The sequence below is a fragment of the Enhydra lutris genome, unplaced genomic scaffold (genome assembly GCF_002288905.1).
Source record: "Enhydra lutris kenyoni isolate GAN:26980312 unplaced genomic scaffold, ASM228890v2 scaffoldscaffold51, whole genome shotgun sequence".
In the NCBI taxonomy this organism is placed as follows: Eukaryota; Metazoa; Chordata; class Mammalia; order Carnivora; family Mustelidae; genus Enhydra; species Enhydra lutris.
The window spans coordinates 14,014,188-14,030,968 of NW_019154135.1; positions in this window are offsets into that span (position 1 = coordinate 14,014,188).

Here is a 16,781-nt window from a genome sequence, read left to right on the forward strand (position 1 = left end):
TCTTTAAAATGCCAGCAATGTTACAGCGTGGGCCAGAAAATCACATCTCTGTGCGCCCAACACCACCTCAATTACTGGCCATTTCTTGTGCATGAGCTGAGTACAAAGGATTGGCAGTCGGAGCTTGAGGGGAGGTACCGGGCCAGACTTTGTGTTTGGGGCCACAGGCCATCCAGAGAAGCTTGTGCTGAGCCTCAGGACAAGGCCTGTGTGGAGACCCCAGCTGCAGACACTGCTGTCCACAGATGCCCCCCACCCTAGTCCACCCCAGTGCACCTGCTGCTGGGGGAGGGCCTGCCCCCTCTTCTCTGCCTGAGGGCTCTCTCCTACAGCAGCCGTGCCCTCCCCGCCAGTCACTGCCAGCCTGCAGCCTGGGAGGGTGGGTACCCCGACGACCTCCAGCCCTGGGGACAGATCCAGTGTGGGTGGGATGTGGTCTCCCAGCAGGCCTGAGCGCCAGACCCCCACGATGCTCACTCTCTTCCTGGGGGCTCATTGTGCCACGTCCTTCCTCAGGCTCCCTGGGCCCAACTCCTCCTCTGCTGAGGGACCACTCTCGGCCCAGGATCCACACGCTGGGACTGGGAGCAGGTCGTCTGGAGCTTCTGGACTCACACTTCCATGCCCGTGACATGGGCACAGGCAGGCCTCACAGACTCATCAGAGGAGACCCAGTGCAGGGAGATGCAGGCCGCTTCAAGGGAGATGCCAGGTGACCCCAGAGGGAGCGCACAGGCCTTGCACAAAACATAGGATTCATGGAGCCCAGTGTGGGATGTGGGCACCCAGCCAAGGGGCATGGGGAACCCTGACGAAGGTGGCCCTGGTGGGGGAAGGGGAGACCACAGAAGCATTGCAGAAAAGGCAGGAGACAAGGAAGATGACAGGACAGAGCTTCCCCAGGAGGTCGATGGAAGAGTCAGAGGATTACAGAGACCCTTGGGAAAATTCCGAGGCCCTGGAGATGTTGGCTGAAACGCTGTCATTTGGACAGAAAAGTTGTCACAAACCCTCAGTTGACACATTGCATCAAGTCTAGGATATATTTAGTTTTCATCACTTTTAAGGACTAGATTTTTCTAGAGGAGGTCCTAAGCATGGGTCTCTCCATTCTTTTCTTTGTGCAACTGGGCTCTGTTTTTGGGAGCAGATTCCTGGTGCTCATCACCACTGCTAGCCACCCCCCCCGTCACCTCCCACAGTGGACATGACCACGTGGGTTGGGGGGTACTCACTGATGAAGCCCCAGTGCTCAGTACAGAGCAGGGACCCCAGACCTTCTGCTGAGTGAAGGAAGGCATGAGGGAGGGAGGGAGTGGAGGGAGGGTAAGGAGGGGGGGGGGGGAAAAAGGGGAGGGAGGGGGGGGGGGGGGGGGGGGTGGGGGGGGGGGGGGATTGAGGGAGAAAGGGAGGGGAGAGAAGGAGAATGCCAGGGTGGGAGTGAGGGAGGATAAGAGTGAGGGAGGGGGGAAGGGAGGGAAGGTAGGAGGATGGGAGGGAAGGAGAGAGGAGGTGGAGGGAAGGAGGATGAGAGGGTGAGAGGAGAAGGAGGGAGGGGAAGGAGAGAGGAGGGATGGGAGGGAGGCAGGGAGGGTGATGGAGTGGGGGAGGGAAGGGGGGGCAGACGGGAAGGAGAGGGGGAAATGAATGATGGAGTGAATAAATGAGGTAGAGAAGGAGGGAGTGAAAGTGTAGAAGTCGGGTCCCTACATCAGGAGACATTATTTGGGGTGTGGTCCGAGGGCATTACAGCCTGGGCCCTGGATGGTGGCTCAGGGCACATCCATCTGTCCTCCCTGTGCTGACCTTCCTTCTCCTTGGCCCTGCTGTCCTCTGGATCCTCTCCACCTCCTCAAACAATTCTGAATGTTCCCAGGACATTCTACATGACATGAATGCTATAGGACATTCTGTCATGAGGACTGGGACCATGGATCCCATCCATCTCCTTGGGCATTAGCGTTGTGCCATTTCCTGCTCTCTCCACCACTGCTGTGCTGCACACTCCTGACAATGCATCAGTGAAAAATCATGCCAGAGTTTCCTGGGGTGAGTCTGAGGCTGAGCACTGCTAGGTGATGGGTGCCCGTAAGGCCTGGGATGGGGGCTGCTCACTGTTCTCCCAGACAGGGGTGCCCATCATCCTTCTCTCCAGGGGACCTGTGTTGGACCTCTGGTTCTTCACATTCTCCCCAAGGCTGCTGGTCCCCAGACCAGACACCTGCCTCTGAGGGTGACAAGTCCTGCCTCCATAGGGATTCCTTTGCCAGAGTCCTTCCCTGGGAGCTCCTGCATCTCTGACACATACTCCCCGCATGCCTAACCTCCCCTTTGGACTTGCACGTGTTTGGTCTCTGTCCCTGTGGAACACTGTGACTTGGAACCTGGTTTGAAGCAGAGTCAGGTGAAACTTTTCTCTGGCCTTGGGTTGTGTGCGATGCGTTTGCCCTCTGTGGTGTGTCTTCCAGCTTTCTGCTTTTCTCTGGTTTCTGTGTGGGCCACAGGAGAAACCAGCCGTGTCCTGTCTGGGGTCAGGCTGTGGTGTCCCAGCAGGAACAGGGGTCTCGAACCCGAGATTGTGCCCATAATGCCTAAAGGGGCCTCTATGATTACATCTCATCTCGAATCCATTGTGGGGGGAGTCTCAATATCGAATAAAGGAAATTCTGTGTCACATGAACACAGAAAAAAGACGAGTCCCCTTTGAAAATAGGTGGGCTGACACAAAGGCACATATTGTATGATTCCACATACAGAAACATCCAGAACAGGCAAAGGAACAGAGAGAGAAACAGCTTAGGGGTTGCGAGAGGCCAGGCAGGAGGAGAAATGCGCAGGGAGGGCTTCGGGTTCAGGGTCTCCTTTGGGGAAGGAGATGTCTTGCTGCGATGTTCTGTGGTGTGGTGGCACAGTGTTGGGAATGTGCTTGTCACATGTTCAAGTGAAAGCAAATAATTTTATTTAAAACAAATAATAAACAATACACAGAACATGGAAAGATAAAATAACAGTTAATATGTACCAGAGAAAGAATATACAGGTAGGAGACGACACATTCCTGCGGGCCGTCGGGTTCAGGGGATAGAACAAGGGACAGTTGTACAAGGAGCAGGGCTGTGGGCTCTGGATGTGGCTCTGGGAGCCCCGCAGGAGCAGGGATTGGGGCAGGGGTTGAGACAGGGCAGGGACAGGAGCTGGGACAGATGCTGCGGCAGGGGAAGGGGGAGCGGCTCTAGCAGGGACAGGGGCAGGGACAGGGGCAGGGACAGGGGCAGGTACAGGAGCAGGGGCTGGGGCAGGAGCAGGGACAGGGACAGGAGCAGGAGCTGTAGCAGGTCCTGGAGTAGGGGCAGGGACAGGAGCAGGAATTGTAGCAGGGGCTGGGGCAGGGGCAGTGCCAGCTCTTCCGGGACAGTGTCAGGCTCTCTGTGGGCAGGTGCCTGGTCACCTGCTGGCTCCTGGTCTCCTGCTGAAGTCTCTCCAGGCACCATCCCTCCTCTGGAGCTGCAGGTGAAGTTGGGGCCCACTCTGGCTCTTCAGAGCTAGACCCAGGTATCCAGGCCCCCACATTCCAGAGACATCCCCCGCCCAGCTCATTTTGTTGGAGATCCTGGAATGAAGAACATGTTTACGTGCCTTTGCAGAGATAGAGGTCAGCTCAGGGCCTCCCAGAGAAGCTACAGCCGGGAAGGAACCCTCACCAGGACATCTCCCCAGCAGTCCACCTGCTGGGTGCTCTGAGCCCAGTCTTTGCTCCTGGCCCTACACCAGTCTCTGGGGTCTCCTGCCTTTGGGCCTAGCTCTGTCCCATCCCCAGACACCCACATACACCCAGCCTGGCCTTCTCAAGCTTGGGCTTGGCCTCCACGTGATGGACCAAAGTCTGGTGTACCAGCAGGGACAGTGGTCTGGGCAGTGTCAGAGGCCTTCCCAGGCAGTCCCCAGTCCCTGCTCCTGGAAAGACCTCTATGGTCACTCCCTGTGTCAGGGAGATGGAGCTGGTGTCCACCAACCTCTTCCCTGTTTCATCATCCCTGGTGTTCTGCAAAGAGGGACTGGTAACCAGCCCTGCCTGGCCATCCTCACTGTCCTCCTGCCCAGTCCCCCTGCTGCTCCAAGATCACACACAGACCTGTGCGTGCACAGCCCCACACCTGGGACAGGAACCCATACCTGCTGGTCACCGGATAAACCCTGGGGAGAAGCTTGCAGCCCCCCACACTCTGTCCCACCCAGCCAGCCTTGACCTGGGGTGTGAAAATGACCTGCCCACTGGGCATCTGACTCCTGCTCGGGGTGGGCACACCCCACACGACCCTTCTTTACACACACACAGACACACACATGCACGCACGCATGGGGATCGGATCAGAGCATATGGGGCTGGGGGCTGGCTCTGGGCCTCATGGTGTCACCTTTCTGTACTTTTGGCCAAACCAGAGATGTAGGGAGCACTGATATGACATCCCCAGTGAGGGAAAGTGTTTGCAGAGTGTGCTTTCCTTGGCCTGCAGCCTCAGGACTTTGGGATGCAACACACAAACATGTTCTTTCGAAGATCTCCAACAAAATGAGCTGGGCAGGGGGCTGTGTCTGGAACGTGGGTGCTGGTTACCTGGCACCACCTGGTTACCATTCTGTTAGGCTCTGTTGTCAGGGAAGTGAGGTCACTACTTCCTAGGGACCACTTACCTGACTTCCTCCTCACACCGGAGCACCTTCAGGGCTCCCCTCCCCCAGCTGCTCAATGCTCACCCTCTATCCCATGCCCCATCCATACAGCGACACCCACTCAGCCTACCCACAGCCCCTGCGAGGCCTGGGTGCAGACGATGTCCCCACTGTGAGGCCACAGAACTGGGTTCAGACCAGGCTCCTGCTCATGCCCAGGACTGTGACCCTGGACAGACCCTGTGCCTCTCAGGGCCTCCCCAGGCTCGCCATCTGCACAGTGGGGTCTTCTGGCTTCTACTTCCAGGGACACCATCAGGGGTAGGACCTCTACATACGTTCCTGCTACCACAGGAGGATGGGTCACGCACGGGATGGCAATGCAAGGATGAGTGGGGGGCTGCGTGGGACATAGAACACAGCTCAAAGGAGCCCAGGCCTGCTCTGGGGTCCAGGAAAAGCCATCCTCCTCCTGCCTGGGAAGGTTGCAGTGAACTTATTCCGACCTTGTCCCCTGGCGACACAGACTTCCAGGGGCTCCCATTAGGTTTAGGCCCAGTCCCAGGGCCTCATCTGCGCCCCTGCAATGGGCAGTCCCCACAGCAGTTCCTGGCGTTCCCGAATCCTGCCACACATCCCCATGGAATTCTGTCCCCTCCAGGGTGGAGGCCTGTGTGACTGTGATCTAAGGAATAGAATGGAGCAAAATGTTGGGAAGTTGTTTCCAACCCGATTGAAGAAAGTCTGTGACTTCTTCTGGTTCCCTCCCTTGTGTTCATTCTCTGTCTCTGTCTTCTCTCTGTGCCCCCCAGGAGCAGGACCTGGGAGCTCTGGGGGCGATGTGAGAAACCTCAGAAGCCTACCTTCTCCCTGTTTCCCTCTCCTGTCTTGGTGCTTGGTTCTTCCCAAGGCCTCCCCACCCTGACCAGAGCACTGACTCTAGAACCTCTTCCAAATGGGGACCTTGAGGCTGCAACAAGGAGGGTCCTGACCTTGGTCCCTAGACCAGTGGTCCAGTGCTCTGCCACGTTCTGCAAACCCAGGTCATCAGGCCCCCAAGCCCACAGGCTGTCCTCTGCTCAGAAGGACCTTGAGGGAGTACAAAGCATTTTCCCAGGACTTGGAGCACAGTGGGTCAAGGGTGAAGATCCAAGGTCAACAGGCTTTTCCACAAGCCTTTGGGACCCTAGGGACACCCCATCTCTACGGCTCCATTGACAGAAGAGTAAGCTGAGGCCTTTTGTGATGTAACCCCGTCTGGACTTGGGGGGTGTAAGGGCCTACTTAGCCAGAGTGAGCCATTTTGTTGTTTATGCAGTAAACTGAGATTGAACCTGCCCCTTCCCCCAAGAGGAAAGTACTTAGAAACAGAACTGGTGAAATACAGCCAAATAGCCCCAATAACGGAGCACAGATACCAGGACATGTCCGGCTGGGCAGAGATAACGGAGCCCAGATACAAGGACGTGTCCGGCCAGGTGGAGACGTCCAGTCAGTGGAAGCCCACGTATTACCTCCCTGCCCGCCAAGGATGAGCCAAGCCAGGTGGAGACATCCAATCAGGAAAGCACCTCCTTAACCACCCAAAATTGTGGGCCCTGCCTTTTGGGCGCCAATTCTGACCAGAGTGATAGGCTAGTTCAAATAACTACTATAGGATGAGTTGTAATTCAGTTGGCCGCCTGTGTGTGGTCAGGCTCAACCACATGGCCTTTACTCTATAAAAGTCAGTCTGTGAGACTTGCAAGAGACGGCCCTGGCTGGTCAGTTTGATTCTCGATGCTTGGCGCAAAATAAAGCTTTGCTTGACCTTCGCTTTGTATCAGTCTCGTCCTTTTGTCCACGGACCCTTTCAGGGGGGTATCTCTTCCTACTTCCAGTAGCCCAGGATTGTGATGGACACCAGATCCCAGACCCTGTCCTCTCCCAGTGCCCTGGCAACCCACTCTGGTCTCCCTTGGGGACCCCTATCAGCCTGGCCTGTCTCCTGACCCCATGCTATGGATCTGGGTTCTTGCCAGGGGTCCTGATGCCCCTGCCCCATGGCCCAGCTGTCTCCTACCTCTTTTTTCTTTCCCCCTTGTTACCCAACTGGCTCCCAGGGTGTCTACCCCTGGGAGTAGACCTCAAGCTAGGCAGTCATAGTGGGGTGTATGTGTGTGTGTGTGTGTTTGTGTGTGCAGGCACACATGCCTCTACTTGTCTGGGGATCCCCAAGGTCATGTCCCCACATGGGACGGGGTGGGTAAGCTATCCCCGAGGGTCTGAGGGGCTCTCACCCCCAAAGTGAACCTCATGGGAGGGTTGGGGCTGGCCTGGGACTAGAGAGCAGCCCCACTTCTTGGACTCTGTACCCCTTATTTGTCCTGGGTGAGTCCCTGCCTTTCTTGACCCTAGGTTCCCAACTGTCCCTGAGGGTTGGACATGGAAATGTTTGAATTTGGCCACTCCTCCCTCCTGAGAGGGCCCAGTGTGCACAGGGGACCTGCACACAGCACCTGTGCCATGACCCAGTCCCATGGTGGACGTGCATGACGCCCATGGCTCCGCACCTGACCAGTCTCCTGTGTTTCCTCAATACCGCCAAGGGCTCTGTGGCCCCAAAGTCCACTTAGCCCTGGAACCATTATCATCCTTGGCAGCAAGCCTCAGGGTGCAAGGCCAGGTGGGTTGGACATCTGGGGACACAAAGGTTACTGAATACCCCCCACCCAGCGGCTGGGAATGCAGACTGCCTCCCAGGGTCCAGCTAAGTGCAGGGCTGAGCCAGAGGACCTGAAGGCAGCAGTGGAGGCCGACTCAAGGCAGGGGGAAGAGCAGTCCACCCCATTCCCCTTCTCCTCTCCTCCTTCTTCCTCATCTTCCTGGTAGGACCCTGGGACAGAGGTCCAGCCTGTCCCTGGCTGCAGCCCTGGCTGGAGTCAGAGGTGTGGGAAGGAGGCTGGGGAGGAGGGGCCCACCACCAGGTTGCCCTAGCGTGAGGGTATTGTTACTGTAATGAGGGACCCCGTGGGCATTCAGGGATTTCAGCCCCTTTTAGACGTGAGCAGCGGCCCCAGGGCTCAGCCCCTGCCCCACCCTTCACCTTCCACGAGGCCCCACATCCCCCAGCCCAGTCCTTGTCTGAAGCCAGTCCTCCCTCCAGCCCCAGGAAATGCAGCTGCTCCAGGGGCGGCAAACTCATTACAAGATGCAGCTGAGCCAGCCCTATGGGGCCTGGTTCCGGGCCCTGGAACCCCACAGTGTGGAGAGATTATGCGGGGCAGGGGCTGGGAGAGCAGAATGAACTCTCCCTGGATGCCAGGGCTCCCTGGTTCAGCACAGACCCTGTTGTGTGCCGACCCCTGGGCACCCAGACTCCAGCTCCCATCCAGGCTCCAGGAGGGAGACCAGAGTGTGGCTCCTGCTAGCTCAGACGTGTCATTCTGTCCTGTAGCTACAGCCTGTCCCGCCAGCTGGACTCCCTCTCCTAGTCAGCCAGCAGCACCCTCAGAGCCAAGAAGAACAGTCCATCATCCAGCTCAGGGGCCAGTGTGTGGCCGGGCAGGCAGGGGAGGGCTCGCTCTGGGCTCAGGGAGTCCCTGGCTGGGCTAATGGTGGCTCGGGAGGGCTGGCCTCCCAGCCCCTCTGCTGACCAGTCCTGTGGCTGGAGCCATTTGCCTCCCCTCTCTGGGCCTTGCTCTTTGCCTCTGCACAATGAGAAGTTCCTTATAGATCTGGGATACCAGCCCTTTATATGACATGTCATTTCCAAACACCTCCCATTTCATGGGTTGCCTCTTTGTTTTGATGACTGTTTCCTTTGATGTGCAGAGTGTTTTATCTTGATGAAGTCCCGATAGTTCATTTTTGCTTTTGCTTTCCTGGCCTTTGCTGATGTGTCTAGAAGTTGCTGTGGCTGATGTCAGAGAGGTGACTGCCTATGTTCTTCTCTAGGATTCTGATGGATTCCTGGCTCACACTGAGGTCTCCATCCATTTTGAGTTTATCTTTGTGTGTGATGTAAGAGAATGGTTGAGTTTCAGTCTTCTGCATGTGGCTGTCCAATTTTCCCAGCACCATTAATTGGAGAGACTGCCTTTTTTCCACTGGACATTCATTCCTGCTTTGTCAAAGATGAGTTGACCGTAGAGTTGAGGGTTGGTTTCTGGGGTCTCTATTTGGTTCCATTGATCTATGTGTCTGTTTTTGTGTGAATACCCTGCTGTCACAGCTGTGGAATATAGCTTGAAGTCAGGCATTGTGATGCCCCCAGCTTTGGTTTTCTTTTTCAACATTTCCCTGGCTGTGTGGGTCTTTTCTGGTTCCATACAAGCTTTAGGATGGTTTATTCCAGCTCGATGAGAAATGCCAATGGTATTTTAATAGGGATGGTGTTGAAAGTGTAAATTGCTCTGGGCAGCATAGACATTTTAGCCATGTTTATTCTGATCCATGAGCATGGAATGGTTTTCCATCTTTTTGTGTCTTCCTCCATGTCTTTCGTAAGTGTTCTGTAGTTTCTAGAGTATAGATCCTTTACCTCTTTGGTTAGGTATATTCCAAGGTATCTTACAGTTTTTGGTGCTACTGTAAATGGAATCAGTTCTCTAATTTCTCTTCCTACAGTTACAGTGTTAGTGTATAGAGAAGCAACAGATTTCTGTGCATTGATTTTGTATCCTGCCACATGACTGAGTTGCTGTATGACTTCTAGTAATTTGGGAGTGGAGTCTTTTAGGTTTTCCACATAAAGTATCACGTCATCTGGGAAGAGAGAGTTTGACTTCTTTGCCAATTTGAATGCCTTTTATTTCTTTTTGTAGTCTGATTGCTGAGGCTAGGACGTCTAGTCCTATGTTGAACAACAGTGGTGAGAGTGGCCATCCCTGTTGTGTTCCTGATCTTAAGGAAAAGCCTTCAGCTTGTCCCCATTGAGAATGGTATTCGCTGTGGGCTGTTCATAGATGGTTTTTATGAAACTGAGGAATGTCTCCTCTATGCCTACCCTCCGAAGAGTTTGAATCAGGAAGGGGTGCTGTATTTTGTCAAATGCTTTTACTGCATTAATTGAGAGGCTCCTATGGCTCTTGTCTTTTCTTTTATAAATGCACTCTATCGTGTTGATTGATTTGCGAATGTTGAACCACACACTTGTGTCCCAGGAATAAATTCCAGCTGGTCATGATAGATAATCCTTTTAATGTACTGTTGGATCCTATCGGCTAGGATCTTGTTGAGTATTTTGGCACCCACGTTCATCAGGGATATCTCTCTGTAATTCTCCTTTTTGATGGGGTCTTTGCCTGGTTTTGGGATCAAGGTAATGCCTCATAGAATGAATTTGGAAGTTTTTCTTCTGTTTCTATTTTTTGAACCAGCTTCAGAAGAATAGGTATTATTTCTTCTTTGAATGCCAGCCTTGCTGGATAAGGGATCCTTGGCTGCATGTTCTTCTCATTTAGTATCCTCAGTATGACTTGCCAGGTCTCTGTGGACAGGTCTGACATTATTCTGGTGTTCCTCCCTCCCTCTGTAAGAAATCTTATTCCCCGGGCTGCTTTCTTGGTTCTAAGATTTGCAGGTTTTCCATTTTTAAAATTCTAATAGTATATTTATAGACTATTTCATATTTTCTATGTGCACCCTCATATTATCTGTGAATAGTCACAGTTATCCCCTCAATTTTTATTCTTTTAGTTTCTCTTGCCTTATAACAGTTGATAGATTTCCCAATGCAATGTTGACTAGAGTAGCATTGTTTGAAGATTTTAATATATCTTTCTCAATATCTGATAGAAAAAGCAGATGAAACATTGGTAACAAATGTGACCTAATTGACATATATGGGACATTACACATTAAGTACAGAATACATTTTTATTAAGTGGTCCTAGGATATTTCCCCAAGTAGATGAAATGTTGGGCCATGAAGCAAGTCTACACATTTTAAAGGCTGAAATTAACTAGATTATATCCTTAGACCACAGGGAAATTGAGTCATAGTCATAATGCAAAGAAAACTGGGAAGTCCCTCAATGTTTAAAAATTAAATGTAACTTTGCTACATATCCTATGGGTCAGAGAAGGAGTCACAAGGGAAATTCTCAACCTTTCCTACATCAGAGCTTGCAGACAATCCTACTCTGTCTGTGAAGAGCGGTGTAATTAACCAGACAGGAGTTGAGCCTTAAGTCAGAGTTCTGCCTGCCCCAGCCACACCTGGCAGCCTTGGCCTGGCCCCCCCACATCTGCCCTTTTTGGTAGCCTCGAGCTAAGAGGGACAACATGGCTGTATGGGAATGGGAAGCTTCCCACTCCTAGTGATGATGGTGCCCCCCGCCCAGGCTGCCCTTTCTGGTGGCCCTGAGCTAAGGGGGACAACATTGCCGTATGGAAATGGGAAGCTGCCCAGCACTAATGATGACAGTGCTATTGTGTTGTCCTCACCCGTCCAACAGCACGCTTTCTGAGTGAAATATGACATATTAACAGATTCTCGACCTTCCTTAAGTCTTGAAAACCATCTTGGGAGTCATCTCTTAGAAATATGGATTCAACATGTGTTCTTTGTTCTGGAAAAGAAACAGACCCCAATAGTAATCATGGCTTCCTGAGCACCTGTCTGGAGAGCCAGCACACCGCCTCTTTGTGGAATTCTCTCTCTTAAATGTCCATACTTGGATGTAGATATTATGTCACATTTTCTAGATGCTTAGACAGGGGCTCAGAGATGATTTGAGTCACAGAGGAATTGAGTGTCAGAAATCTAAGTGGGATCCCCAAACTGACTCCAGATCCCTGTTATTCCATACATGGTACTATTTCCCTCTTATCTCTGGTCTTCTCAATGTGGAAACATCTCAGGTCTCAGGATTTTACTGTTGTGTGGTCAACTGGAATGAATTCAGCTGGCCTTTTCACCTCTGCCCATCATGATCATGAAGTGTGGAGGACCTCTGAGTAAGATACTCAAAAGATCCCTAGGAACAGAGACATAATATTTTTCTGATATTAAAGTTACTGAAAGGACTATCTTTTTAAAATTGATTCAGTTTACAGTATGTTCAGAATGTGCTGCAAGACAGGTCTGAAATAGTATTTAAAAACCCTCAGCTCAGCCTCTTCTACAAAGTGAGACAATGCTTGTAAACAGTGCTAAACTATTCCCTTATCCATGACTACTTACTTCCCAACCATCATAGTGTTTATATGGTATGACTATGACTTAATCTGCAGGGAAAGAACTAAGACAGTGTATCCAAGCTTTAGGACTTCATGTTTAAATTAGTGTTGTGGCAATGAGCTACTCTGTTTTATTCTGTAGTCCAAGGGAATGGTACCAGACATCTCTAAGATGTTGGGAGATTCTAAAATTCTGACTTTAAATGATCTGTGTGCTTCAGAGATTTGGGCAGGAGAAAGGGAGGAGGCCAGCTTCTAGGAACACCTCTGTTACCTGTGTTGACCATGGAACAGGTAAGCTTCTGTAGGCATCGCTTTGATCTCTTAGTAGGATTGTGAAAGGTGCTTTTGTCTCTAGTTCCTCTCTTCAGTAGTAATTAGAAGGATAATGGAAATTTTTGTCTTTTACCATCCATGGGCCTGGATCCTGGGCTCCCAGGGAAGCTACCTTTAACATTTTACCAAGCTCAAATGACTGGGCAAAACCTCAGAGCATGGGCCCTATTTCTGCCCCAAGCACATGTTGTACATCTCCATTGAGAAGAAAAAGAGACCCCCCCCAAGTGCTATTTCAAACATAAAGATAAGAAAAACAAAAGAACCTCTCCTGCTCCCATAAGATTAAAGTCATACTGACTTGCACATACTGAAAACATAAGAAAAATTCTGTAACTTTCTGGAATGTTCTTCCTCATGATGATGTGTTACTCTGTATGTAAAACAAAACAGACTGATTACAGAAACCTGCCCTGAATGTTCCTCCCCTGGAGCACTCCCTTCCTTGTGAAGATTGTGTCTCCCAGGAAAGCTGTCCTGACTTGGGTTTGAATAAAACACTTCTTTTCTCTCTAAAATGTTTGAAGTGCTTTGTTCCTTTAGTGTAGACAATAACAATATGTTTTCTTTTTAAGTGAAAAATCAGTGTTCCTGGTTCACGCCTCCAACAGCCCAGAAGGGCGACTGTTCTCGTTCATCCTGGAGCTTCCCTGGAGAGCCAAGCATATGTGTGTATTTTCCAGCACAAATGGGCTCATCCTAGAAGGATGCTCAGAAGGTCTGCGAAGCACTCTCCACTCCATGGGTGAGACCAGGAGGTGAAGCTCCTCCCGTTTAGAGCATTATTTTTGGGGTCTTAAAATTGCCTTGGAAATGTGGGAAACCATTGAGTTTCCTTTTTTTTTTCCCCTAAGAATTTATTTATTATTTGACAGAGACACAATGAGAGAGGGAACACAAGCAGAGGGAGTGGGGGAGGGAGAAGCAGGCCTCCCTCTGAGCCAGGAGCCAGATGCAGGGCTCCATCAGAGCACCCTGGGAACTTGACCTGAACTGAAGGCCTAGGCTTAATGACTGAGCCACCCAGGCGCCACAACCATTGCATTTCTTAAAGCCCAAGACTGGGAAGGTCTGAGAGCCTCAGAACTTGCCAGGAGCCAGGAACAGCTCAGCAGGCAGGGCTGGGGCAGGAACGGAAGGGGCAGGGTTCTGAGGGTGGTCTTCAGCCATAGGGGTCTCCGAAAGGGGCCAGATGTCTGGGGGAGGGAGGGCCCTGCCCACGACCCGCCCAGGGCTGCCCCACGGAGCTAGGTGTTCCAGGGAGGAGGCGCCACCTCCCGGAGTACCTGCAAAAGCAGGGAGGTGCGCGTGTAAGGGCGGGTCTCTGGGTCCAGGCAGGCGCGGCATCCAGAGGGCTCAGGGCACCACCCTCCCCCACCGACCAGCACGTGGGGGTGGAGCTATGTCCTCTGTGGGTGGACCCAGAGCCGCCTTAGGATGCGGAGGCGGGGCAGGCACCTGGGAGCTCCTGGGCAGGTATCCTGCTGCTGTGAGTGCGTGCTGTGCGCGGGCCCCGGGGGTCCCTGGGGTAGGGTCCTTGAAGGGCGCACGAATCGAGTTCACTGTGGGGACTCAGATGGGTTTTCTTTTTCTCTTGAAAGTCTCTTCTGCCTGATGTCCATTAACTGGCCCTCTCCCCCAGTCCCCTGAGCTCCAGGGCGCCAGGCTCACCCAAGCTTTTGTGGGATGGGTTGTGGACATTTCAGGGTTTCCTGTGTTCCCCAGGAAGAGCACGTGTAAAGACAGCCCACGGTCACCAGCTTCAGCGAGGTGCCTTCTGTCCCCTGGCACAGTGCAGGTAATGGACCTTGAGCAGCACCCCGAGTTCAGCAGGGTGTTCTCTATTCCCCACCCCCCACAGGTGTGGCGCTAACAAGCCCCAGAACATTCCCCAGCTTCAACATTTTGTGCCCTGTCTGCGGGGTTGGTGGTAATGGGCTGTCAGGGTTGTTCACCAGGGTCCTTCAGGTTCCTGCTGCCCCCCCCTCCCCCAGGCACAGGTGTGGCGCTAACAAGCCCCAGAGCCATCCCCCACCTTCAGCATTGTCCCCTGTGTTCCCCAGGGATGGTGGTAATGGGCTGTCAGGATCCCACTGGAGGGTCCTCCAGGTTCCTGTCTCCCCCCGGCACATGTGTGGTAGTAAGAGCTCCAGAGCCATCCCCCAATTTTAGCATTGTGCCCTGTGTCCCAGGGGATGGTGGTAATGGGCTGTCAGGATCCTGCAGGAGCGTCCTCCAGGTGGGGGCCTGGAAGCTGGGGGAAACCAGACCCCACTCAAGTTGCATGAGGAACAGGTGAGTTGAGATGTTCCTTTGGAAGGATAATTTCACTTTTCCAAAAAAGACAAAGTCATTGGTCTACTTTAGAATGTTAATAATTACTACTTAAGAAACAAGTATGTGTTTCCAAAAAAGAGAAAAAAAAAAGAACGAAAGAAAGAAAGAGAAAAACAAACACGTATGTGTCTCCCCCTCTTGAAGGAACAGAAGCAGGTGTGGCGGCCTTAGGTCAGAGGCGCCTTCTCATCCCCACCTGACAACACTTCTCCACTCTGGTTCCACGAGACCTGAAGGTTAGAACAACAGCTTCTGAGTCAGGCAGGCAGCTCGTCACAGGACGTCAGCGTTCCGGAAAGCAGCAGGTACATTGGGCGCAATGTCACATGTCAGGACTGGAGGTAAAACTTCTTTTTAACCGAAAACCTCCTGGGCTTTTCTCTTTTCTCTAGTTGAGCCATGAAGTCAAACCGAAGCCCCTGTCCACATTCTGGGTTCGGTGCGAGAGTTCCTTAGTGTCCCTACAGGTAGGACAGCTCAGGAAATGCCATCTTCTTGTTCATTTACTGCGTACAAAATCTCATCTGCACACCTGCTTCCTAGGAAGTCACTTGTATCGGAGAAGGAAGATGGGATTTGCTCTTAGTGTGTTTTTAGCGTAGAACTGGATCCTTCATCTAATAGTGTTTATTCACTTGGGCCGGGGGGATGGTCGAACGCCACCAGATAGAGACATGGATGATGTCTTGTCATTTGTCAAAGGTGATGTTTCATAACTGATTCGTGTTTTCATCTGAAGAGCTCCAGTTATGGAAGAGGGAAAATTCAAAATGATTCAAAGTAGGCTTTTACCATTTAAAAGGAAAGCTTGACTTTCTAGTTTGACTCAGTGTGTCATCTAGATATTTTGATGTGCTGCACTTCTCTGTAGTTCCTCTGGTGGTGGAGTCAGAAGGAGACCATCTGGGAATTCTCCTGGATAGAGGCACGCTGGTGGTGGCAAGGGGCTTGGCGGACTTCACCCCGGGGTGAGTTCTGGAACTGCTTGCCTGATGCTGGGTGAGTCAGCTTATCCCACAGAGTTTGTTTCTCCTCATGAAACTACTGGAAGGTAATATCTGTGGAAAGGCTGTTTACACAGAGACTTTCGGCCTAATGAAGAGCAACTCACAACGAGGTGATTTGGGCTGTATTATTCTGTAAATATTAGTTTCGTGACCCCCGTTGTAGGCGATGTATTTACTGCAGGAGGAGTGCTCAGAGGGCTGCAGCGAAAGACCCAGATCTCAGAGCAGGTTCGTGTTCCATCCATACGTGACTGACAGTTTGCCCAGGTAGGAAGGTGAGTGGAGAGAAATACGACACATTTATGAAAGCCTTGGTCCAGTGTCACTCTGACAAGAGTGGGGAATCCTGGAGTTCTGCAGCAGACCGGGCAGTTCCAGGTCTGGGTGGAGCTGTCAGGGGTCCTGAAGGAGAGCGGAGTGCGTTCGACAGGAGGGTGTGGGCAGGGCCGGCTCCAGGGGTGGCCATGTGTCTCCCGTGTGACAGCTGTGACAGGTCAGGGCTATGAGCAGCTTCCTGGCTGAGGACAGGTGAGGCCTGGGTGGAGAGCTGGCAGAGCACCTTCTTCTGTGCCACCAGCCTCAGCAACACTCTGTCCCTGTCCCGTGAGCTCTCCGCCTGTCCCTGTCACTCCAGTTCAGACTGCTCTACGTCACCAGGCCAGGACGCTGGCTCAGGCTTCTTTCTTTGAGTGTGTGTGGAGTTTCAAAACCTCAATGATGAAATGACGGGTCATCAGAACCTCTGTTCCTCTTGTGTTTCCTGCTCTCCTCTAAGTCACCGCTGTGAATCGTACGGGGCAGTGGAAGGTGCGAGCTGTGCATTTTTATTTCCTGTTTTAATTAAACAATGGGAAACAAATCTTCTGAAATATTAAAAGAATCCTTTGTGGGTGTTCATGTTTTTCTCTTCGGTGAACCACATTCCAATATTAGAAAATCTTTTTTAAAGAAAAGCACAGGCCTGGGGCTCTAACAGGGTGAGGAGGGCAAATGGAGACTGAGTGTAGGTTGTTGAGTAGCTCGGGAAGTGGCTAGTTGTGCTCCTAGAGAAAATCTACCCTCCCTGGGAAGGGGGCGGTGGCTGTTCATCTGGTGGCCCATTCTGGGCTCTGAAACCTGACTGGTGAGTCCCTTGTGACTTGACCTGGGGAATTGATGAAGAAAACAGAATGAACCCTGGAGGGCGCCAGCATCCTTTGCACTCGGACAACTCCACGGAGCAAAGGAACCCATTGCCTGTGAGGCATGTCAGGATCCCTGAGGGTC